We start from the raw sequence: 9,475 nt of genomic DNA, 5'->3' as shown, positions 1-9,475 counted from the left end.
TTTTGGCATAAATAAAGATTTTAACGAAAAGTAATCATTTGTTTTATGTTACATTGTGAGTTCATATTAATGGTCATGCTAGTTGCCCTCGCCCTCAAATCAAAACACTGCTGACTCCTTGCAGTATGCGATTTCTGTTCTGCATCTGTCTTCCTTATCCCGTTAAGAAAACATACTATAGTAACCATATTCCTTCCGTTCGAAAAAAAAGTGTTCGTTACAAGCAGCATTTGGCGTCAGGCAGGTAGCTAACATAAACATATTTTTGCTAGCCTACCTGCTGCAAAATTACACCATTTGTACAAGACTGACAAGTAAAGCTATTTTATCCAGTGTAATTTATCAATTAACACTATCTTGTTTTTTCTTATCCTCCTCTTCCTTTCTCTTCTTTCTATTCTGGCTTCCTGAAGCATAATTCCGCTTCGTGACTGCCGAGGAGGTTTTGTATTTTGCCGGTAGCAGAGATCACGTGTTGGCTGGCTGCTGTCAGCGACTACTGAGAGGGGCCCCATTGAGGGGGATCCCGATAACAGTGTCATTACACGTTACTGCATTGACAATCAAAGGGGAGCTCAAACAGTGTCGTTGCATTTTGTTCTTAACCAGTCGTTGTCTTGGGGCCCCAGGGCAGCTCGGGGCCCCAAGCAATTGCTTGGTTTGCCTGCCTTGTCGCGACGGGCCTGAGTGTACCCAACTGGATCCAATTAAAATCCTATAGGAGTGATCCTACAGGATATTTATTGTCCTATAAGACTATTCCTATCGGAATCCTATAGGAATGGTTCCAAAATATGATAGAAAATCCAATTAGAATCCTGTACAGTTTTCTTATTGGAATCCTTTAGGATTTTTTGACAAGGGTCATGATAATGTATGTCGAACAACTCCAATCTCATTTTCTCCTCCAACTTCCAAATCGTTTTCAGTCATCCTACATCGTTGTTTTACCATTATTTATTTTTTAGTTTTTTGTAAAGGGCTTTTGAACTTCTTTTCAAGTTCACTTTGTAAACACTAGGTCGGTACTTTTGCTGCGATGTAGGATGATTTTGAAGTTGAAGGAGAAAATGAGATGGGAGTTTTTCAACCTACCCTAACTGTTTCTAACGGAACTGCACAGAGTACGCATGAGCATTGCAGAGCCACACAAGACGAGCGTTTGAGATTAAAAAGTATATTATTATTATTAATATTATTATTATTCTTTTTAGAAAATGTCCAATCTATTCGCTAGGTATGATTCTTCTTCCTTGCCTGGGATCGTGTTGAATGCTTTGAAACTGCAACTTGGACCTTCCACCCAGTGAACCCCACTGAAGTCTACTATATAGAGAAAATTGTATGTTTTTCTTTTTCACTGAAGAAAGAAAGACAGTTTATAAACGTGAGGAAATTAATTTAGAAGTGAACTAATCTGTCAAGGATGCATGCATTTATTTGATGAAATATAAAGTTCAAAGTAAAATTTTGAAATATTATTACAATGTTAAATAACTGTTTAATATTGTATATATTTTAAGATGTAGTTTATTCCTGTAAATTTTCAGCATCTTTACTGCAGTCTTGAGTTCACGATCCCTCAGAAATGATTCTAACATGCTAATTTAGTGCTGGATTTATTTTTTTCTGACTGGGTTATGAATAATAGCCTGGTAATACCAGACTCTGCTACTTCACTTTGCTTCGTAGACAGAGTCTGGAATGGCATAATAGAGAAGTGTTTTCTCTCTCGCTAAGGGGCGCTTGTCTGAAGTTTAAAATCATTGGTTACCCGTAGCCAATCAGATACGTTTAGTTATGACGTATGTTATGCGCCTGTACAGCCGCATCGAAGCACAGACATCATGCATCGAACTCAAATCTATGATTGAACTTCCACTGTAAACCTGTTGTTAACACATGATGATGCGAGCGAAATACCGGATTGAACATGGCTGTAAACGACTTTTGAACTTTGAAAAATAGTTGAATGTTCTCCATAACAGAGCGAATTGCATCCCGTGTCTCGTTTCCCATTTCCGCGGTCGTTTCGGTTTTCATTGTAGGTCTCTAACCTACAATGTAAAACTCGGCGCTAAGCATCTACGTCACGGCTCTCAGCCTGCCCTCTGTTCATTGATTGGCCCGGCTGTTTCCAGACCGGTGGCAAACAGAAAGCTCTGACGCTGTATCAGACTGAGTACAGAAGCGAAATGAAATTGAGCGGAAGTAGGAAGTCTGACGTAGTCAGGCTATATCAATAACGGTTCTTATTAAAATAAAAAAGATTTAGCTGCTTAACAATTCCTGGAAACAGTTTTATGATTTATGAAAGAACATCATTTAAAGGTGCCATCTGTCATGTCTGGCAAAAAAAATCAAGTCATACTCCACATTCCATACCAGATGGGGGCAGTATGCCTCAATAAAGTGAATTGGTCTACTCTAGAGTAACAAACGAGAAACGGCATAGTCTCTATGCTCCGCCCCTACCTTCACAACAACCCTACAGCCATAGCCGAAGCCTAAGAGGACGTTTTGCCTCCAGAGGAACGTTGGGTGATGTCAAGTGATTTTGAAACATGACATCTTCAAGCTACTCCCCTTCACCTTTACCAGTGAATATGTTCATATTCGTTTTGTTCATATTACATTTTGAGTTGTATATACACATTATTTGAATTAAATTAATTTGACAGACAGCATTCTGTCAACATCATTGGTAAACATCAGACAGCTGATGCTGACCAAGCTAGCGCCAACCAACGTAACCAGAGCTGCCAACTCTCAAGCATTCACCGTGAGACACACGCAATTGACTCTTTTCACACGCTTTCACGCCACACATCAATTTTCTCACCCACAGAAAAACCATGAAGCAAAGAGGACACGGAGACCAACAGACTAGACAGAGCAGGTTAGTTATGATATAGCAAATGGGTAACTTATAGCTAGCTAATTATCAAACGCAGCTACGGTTAGCCATCGCTAACATTAGCACGTTTATCGAACAGCCTTCGATACATCTCTATGTTATAACTTCCCGAAAAAAAAATACACAAACATTTAAAACAAACTTCTAGCGAAATACTAACAGCATCTAACTTACCAATCCAAAAGAAATGTTGCAAGTTCGGAGTCGAACCTCATTTCTTTCAGGTCCATCAATTGTCTCCAGCGATTGAAAGCAGTGCCGATGTTTACTCTGGTTCGGCTCCTTTTCTTATCAGATTTGATTTGTGATTCCGAGCGCGGTTGTTTCCCTGTAGCGGGTGGTGGTCTCTTGCCTAGGGCTTGAGCCATCCTTCCTCTCTCTTCCCTGAACTGAAATGAAGTACTGGGCTGTACTTACCACATGATTGACATCAGGTTCAGGTACACCCACAAGCCGTGCGAGTTATTCGTGTATTGCAGGTTGGCTGGTGGTTATGTTGCCCGCATACCGCCGCCCATGGCCGAAACGGGTATAACGACCGGGGCTAGTAATGCTAATGCTAATTAAGGTTGATATCTCTGCAGCACTATAACTTGACATTTTTTTTATGACATCATCGCCTTTATTTCTTCTCATTCTTTTGATGCGTGTAGGTAATTTCTTGGATATTTTTACCTCAATTTTTGCATATGGCACCTTTAATATATATATATATATATATATATATTGTCACGAGAAGGAACACACGACAAGGAGAGCTCAAAAAAATACCCCGGAGGGTGGATTTATTTAGAAGAGTGCAGTCAAGGTGAGTAGTGGGCGTGCTGAGTGTTCTCGTGCTCTCCGTGCGAGTTTCCCGGTGCTGGGTGCTCGTCTGTGCAGTTCTCGTGGGCGCTGATCGGTCACACACTGGTTTCTGCAGAGAGAGAGGAGTAAACACAGGTTAGGTCCCAGCTGCATTGGAGGTGTCAGTCTCCCCGTTGTGCTGTCGAACACGGCTTATCTGGCCGGCGGTCACTCGAGCGTTGGTTTCCTTGGCTCTGGACATCCATTGTAGGCCCGCATGGTCGGTGAACAGTGTGATCAGTCCCCGGCCCACCTGGAATCACAGATACCTTGCTTCGAACAGGGCCAGGTGACATTGGTGGGGTTGGCGGTTAGTCCAGCCCTTCGGAGTTCTCCTTGCAGCCTCCGTAGATGGTCCAAATGGTCCTCCCACCGCTCCGAGTGGATGACTACGTCGTCTAGGTATGCGGCAGCGTACTGCTGGTCAGGCCGCAATAGGATGTCCATCAGCCTCTGAAATGTTGCGGGAGCCCCGTGAAGGCCAAAGGGAAGGGCCAGTTGCCAGTGTCTACTGGGTGTGGAGAATGCTGTCTTGGGCTTGGCTTCCTCCATCAATGGTACTTGCCAATATCCTTTGGTGAGGTCCAGGGTTGATATAAAATGGGCCCTTCCCAGGCGGTTGAGCAGTTCATCCACCCGGGGCATCGGGTATCCGTCGAACTCCGATACTTCATTGAGGCGGCGGAAGTCATTACATCGGGTTTTGGGACCAGGACGATTGGGCTGGACCACGGGCTCCGGGAAGGTTTAATTACCCCCAACTTCAGCATGTGTTGAATCTCTTCCTCAATAGCGCAGGTACTGAGGGTACCGGTCCGCCAGGGGAGCTCGGAGAACACATCGGAGAACTGACCGACCAAGTGCTGCAACTCCGCTTTCTGTCCGGCAGACAGACCTGGGTTCATGTACACGGTTGCTGGTTCCACAGCGGCGAGGGCAGGGGCTTGGTCCCGGGTTCCTATCCACTGCTTGAGCAGGTTAATATGATACAACTGTGTGGGGTTTCGTTTTCCAGGTCGGCATACCCGATACGTCACTGGTCCCATCTTTTCTATGACCGTGTAGGGCCCCTGCCAGGTGGCCAGAAACTTAGGTCGATTGTGGCTTGCAGTTTTCTGGAGAAATGCTCCTTCAAATAACTTCACAGTCAGCATTCTGAACAATATACCTGAACAAGTCATAGTGCTATAGCAAGGCTATAATAAGTCTATGTGTAATTTTGGAACAAGCTATTTTTCATCTCAAGTCAGTGTTTAAAGGAAGTGTGTGTGACACTGATGTCATGTGCACTAATTTCCACAGTAGAGCATATTAATAAACTCAGACTCCTGTGTGTAAGGCTTAAACATTGCCTTCCTTGCTTTCTGATACTAAATTAAACAAATGCATTTATAACATCTGTGTAATTTGCAATTAGTTGCATATTTTTTATCATATAAAACAGGGGCACCTTTCCCCTTGCTTTTCTTCTCAGTTATAATACAATCACACTATGGGCAGTAAGCATAATGAACATTATCTTTGTTACACACAAAGCAGGACAAAATGACTAGATTATAGAAAAAAAAAAATGCTTACCACGGATAACATTTATGTTGTGGAAAAGCATATACAATGCAATCAACATTCTGATCTTTTACCAATTCCAAACCACATCAATCACTATTAATTTGGTTTACAATCATATATCGGATAATAATATGAATGAGCTGAAAGTGAAAAATGCTCCAGAAGGAAACACTGTGCATTAAAGGGGTGAAAACTTTGGAACACAATGAAGATGCCTAAATATATTTTATTTTCATTTAGTACTGCACTTCAGAAGCTACAAAAGATACTTGCACAAGACAAGATAAGTTTAATTTACACTGACCTTCAAATTAAAAAAAGGTTTTCAGGAACACAGCCAGACACAGACGCAGGTTTCAGTTAAGCACTTAAGCAAAACATGGTCAGGTCAAAGTGTCTGAATAATTTTTAGACCCTAATTTAATCTTTTTTTTGTATTTTTTTTTTATAAATTTCACTGGTAGTCTACAATATGAAGAATTTTTGGGTATAATATGCCACAGTTCGCTTTATTTTGCTCTACTCACATGAATGATAGTGTCCTGCACCCACCAGTAAAACAATATAATCAATTATATCAGATTTTTGTTTTGACTGAGGATAAATTCTTGTTAAAACTACAAAGTAATTCAGTCAAGAGCAGTGAGGGATTTACTTTAATTTTCTTGAATTATTAAAGACACTGACAGCAGAGCTAGTTAGGTGCAGTCACTTTAAAGGGATAAGGGATCAATGCAGTCACATTGATGGCCTAAGACACGAAACGAGCGGTCTGTGTGTACGAATGGTATTTATATAGTTTTTAACTCTTGTACACAACCACGTCCAACTGATCTGAGGGTTCAACATTTTCAAGTGATTTAACATCTTTAGTTTTTCACTAACCACGCATAATTTTTTTTTTCCTCAAAAATAGAATCATGTACATACATGCATTTGACATATTATTATAGCCCAGTTTGTGCTGATTACAGTGAGATTAGACTTTACCCATTTAGATATTTTATAAGAAACTGAAAAAAGCACAAATGTCAGGGCATGACAAAACTTCTCCAAAATACACAAACACACACACACAGTGAACACACACCCAGAGCAGTGGGCAGCCAATGGCACCAGAGTGAAATCAAGGAGACAAATTGTTGAATAAAGTCGTTATTTTGTTTTCTTTGCATACAGAAAGTATTCTTGTAGCTTTGTAAAATTATTGTTGAACCCCTGATGTCACATTAATTATTTTACCGTTCTCCTTGCCACGTTTCTGGACCTTGATCAAGGTAATTACATTGCTGTCTATGGGAGGGTCAGAGAGGTCTCAGAACTCATCAAAAATATGAAAAAAAAAAAAAAAAAAATTTGTGTACCAAAGATGAACGAAGGGCTTATGGGTTTGGAAAGACATGAGGGTGAGTAATTATTGACAGAATTTTAATTTTTGGGCAAACTAACCCTTTAAGCTTAGTGAATATTATGTTCAGGAAGCACTTTTCAGTTCAGACTTGTGCTACTCGGGGTAGTGTTTTAAATAAACTTTTTTCTTTTTAGGAAATAAACGATTCACAACGGCATATCTTGTGCAATTTTTTTGTACTAATAAAATTTTTTTTTTTTGAATATTGTTTTAATTTCAGTACAGTAATTGTCTATACATTTAAATCAGTACTTTAAACTTTTTTTTGTCTAAGAGCTGCGTATAAACACTTGAATAAATATATATATATATATATATATATATATATATATATATATATATATATATATATATATATACATATATCAGTGGCATAAGACAGTAAATGCTTGTAATTATTGCTTTAATGGTATTAATAATTTCTGCTTAATTACAGTCATCATCTACTTATAATATAAAAAAAATACTGTGGCATATGAACATTACTTTTTTATTTGTTACAAAGAAACATGCATTTTCTGTTAAGCTGTACTGAAATATGTATGGCAAAAAGCACTAAAAGTTGTGACCCCGGCCCGAGTCCATTGTGCAGATCTGGACCAGAACTTCTGATTGGCCCGGGCCAGTTCTGACCCAGATAATTTATGCTATCTGGGCAGTGTGTTATTTAATAGCTACAGTATGCATTTATTACATACTGCATGGACTGTTTATTTCTCCAGGGTCTAAACATGTGGGAGTCCCTGCCAGTAATATCTGATTGGTCAAATATAATAAAGTTAGTTACACATTACCCAAAAAAAGACCATTCTGTAAAATTTGCTCACCCTCATCCAAACCTGTTTGACTTTCACTTATTTTCTCTCAGATACTCTTATCTGTGAAAGTTTCCTCTCATTCCCATTTACTGTTTCTCTTTTTTGAACAGTTTGAGTTTCTTCCCACAAACATCTGTTCCTCTATTCAATCCTAAAAATGAACTGAAATGTGACTCACCCAGACTCAGATACATGTGCCTCATAGTCAAAGACTTGCAAATAGAAAAATAAAGAACGAAAATGGCTTATGAATGGATCTTGAACAATACAAGAAGTTCTTGAGACTCTTCAAATGATGACCGATTTTCTAGGCTAATAGTTACAGATCACTTCATTTAGAAAAAAAAAAAAATGTAAATCCTTTTTTAATTTGAAAGCCTCCCTTTCACAGTCTTTCTTAAAAGACTAAGTCTATCTCTCTCTCTCTGAATCTAATGCTTTGAACTGCTTTGGCTGATAGGAAGGTTTTTTTTTACATTTTGCAAATGTATTTTTACATATGTATTTCTGAGAAAAGCTATTGGTATCTTTATTTCCTGTGTTTCTTTGGTGTTCTTAAAATATCAGTCTAGTTCTTCTGTAACCTGTTCCATAAATCTAGCTGAACAAACACTGATGTTTGCATTCTGCTCATTCACCAGTGCAATGCAAAACACCAAAGTGATAACATGGCTCATGATCAATAATACTGATAGCAGATGAAGTGAAGAACTCATGTCATTTAACAATTCAGATTGTAACAAATCAACTGAACTGCATTAACCTTTTGAGTGGTATGGTCCCACAATTGGGATTTAGAACGTTTGGTGACATCGCATAACTGTCAAATTCAAACTGTTTTCATTGGCTGGTGCTGAGCCAGAGAGAGACGTGCACTGCTCCTGTCATATTATCACAACTATGCAGTGTTATTAACCACATAATGCATATTTTAGGTTTCAGACATTTAAATACATAAAAATACTAGTAAAACAATACATTTAGAGTTTGAAAATACACACATGCCACTATGTCTGTGGCAGCCACAATAACAATCCATTCAAATGTAATTTGCAGACGTTTTTTATTCTTATCCGATAGTACACATAGTGTAAGTAGCTATAAAGTTCACAATATTCTTCACCCAGTTCACTGGCCAATTATTACTTATATTTCGGGAGAAACTGATGAATTAATGTGCTGTAAATCCAACTGACAGGACTCTGATCGGCAGCGCGAACAAACATGGAGGCGCCCATCTCGGATCACAATTAAAATCATTTGGTGATTTTGATTTTAAATGACAAAACACACTCATTTACACATATTTACAGTGGTGTCAAAAGTATTGCCATTCATTACTCAAGTAGAAGATACTAGGGTTTAAAAAGACTTTTGTAAAAGTTGAAGTATCAACTCAAGCTTTTTACTCAAGTCAAAGTGTAAAAGTACTGGTTTAAAAAAACTACTTAAAGTATAAAAGTAATTTAAGGAAAAGAAAATGCCATTAAGAACAAAAGCTTGGGCTGTTCCACAGTGGCCTATTGTGCTCTACCCCACCTCATCAAAAAAAAAAATTTCTAAAGGCCATAGGCCATAATGACTATAATCTTATATTAAAATGTTCATGTTAAAAATTTGGGATGCACTAGGCTACCTGATTCAGCCGCATATATGCCCATTGAAAATGAACACATTTTAATACAATGCAAATACATTAAAGGACTAGAGATATGATGACTAGTTGCCTGTAAGTATTGTTATGGTGCAAAAAGTTAAACTTCAGAGGCATGTCATCAATAATCTTTAATGAAATGTAAATTTACATCCAAGCTTAGCTGCAGGAATCTGCGAGGGCAATGGACAAGAACATTGGTGCAGACTTAGTAAAAATTACACTTGTATGGTTGTCTATATACAATAAACATTATAGTG

Source organism: Carassius auratus, unplaced genomic scaffold (genome assembly GCF_003368295.1).
Source record: "Carassius auratus strain Wakin unplaced genomic scaffold, ASM336829v1 scaf_tig00016457, whole genome shotgun sequence".
In the NCBI taxonomy this organism is placed as follows: Eukaryota; Metazoa; Chordata; class Actinopteri; order Cypriniformes; family Cyprinidae; genus Carassius; species Carassius auratus.
This window is presented reverse-complemented; position numbering follows the sequence as displayed.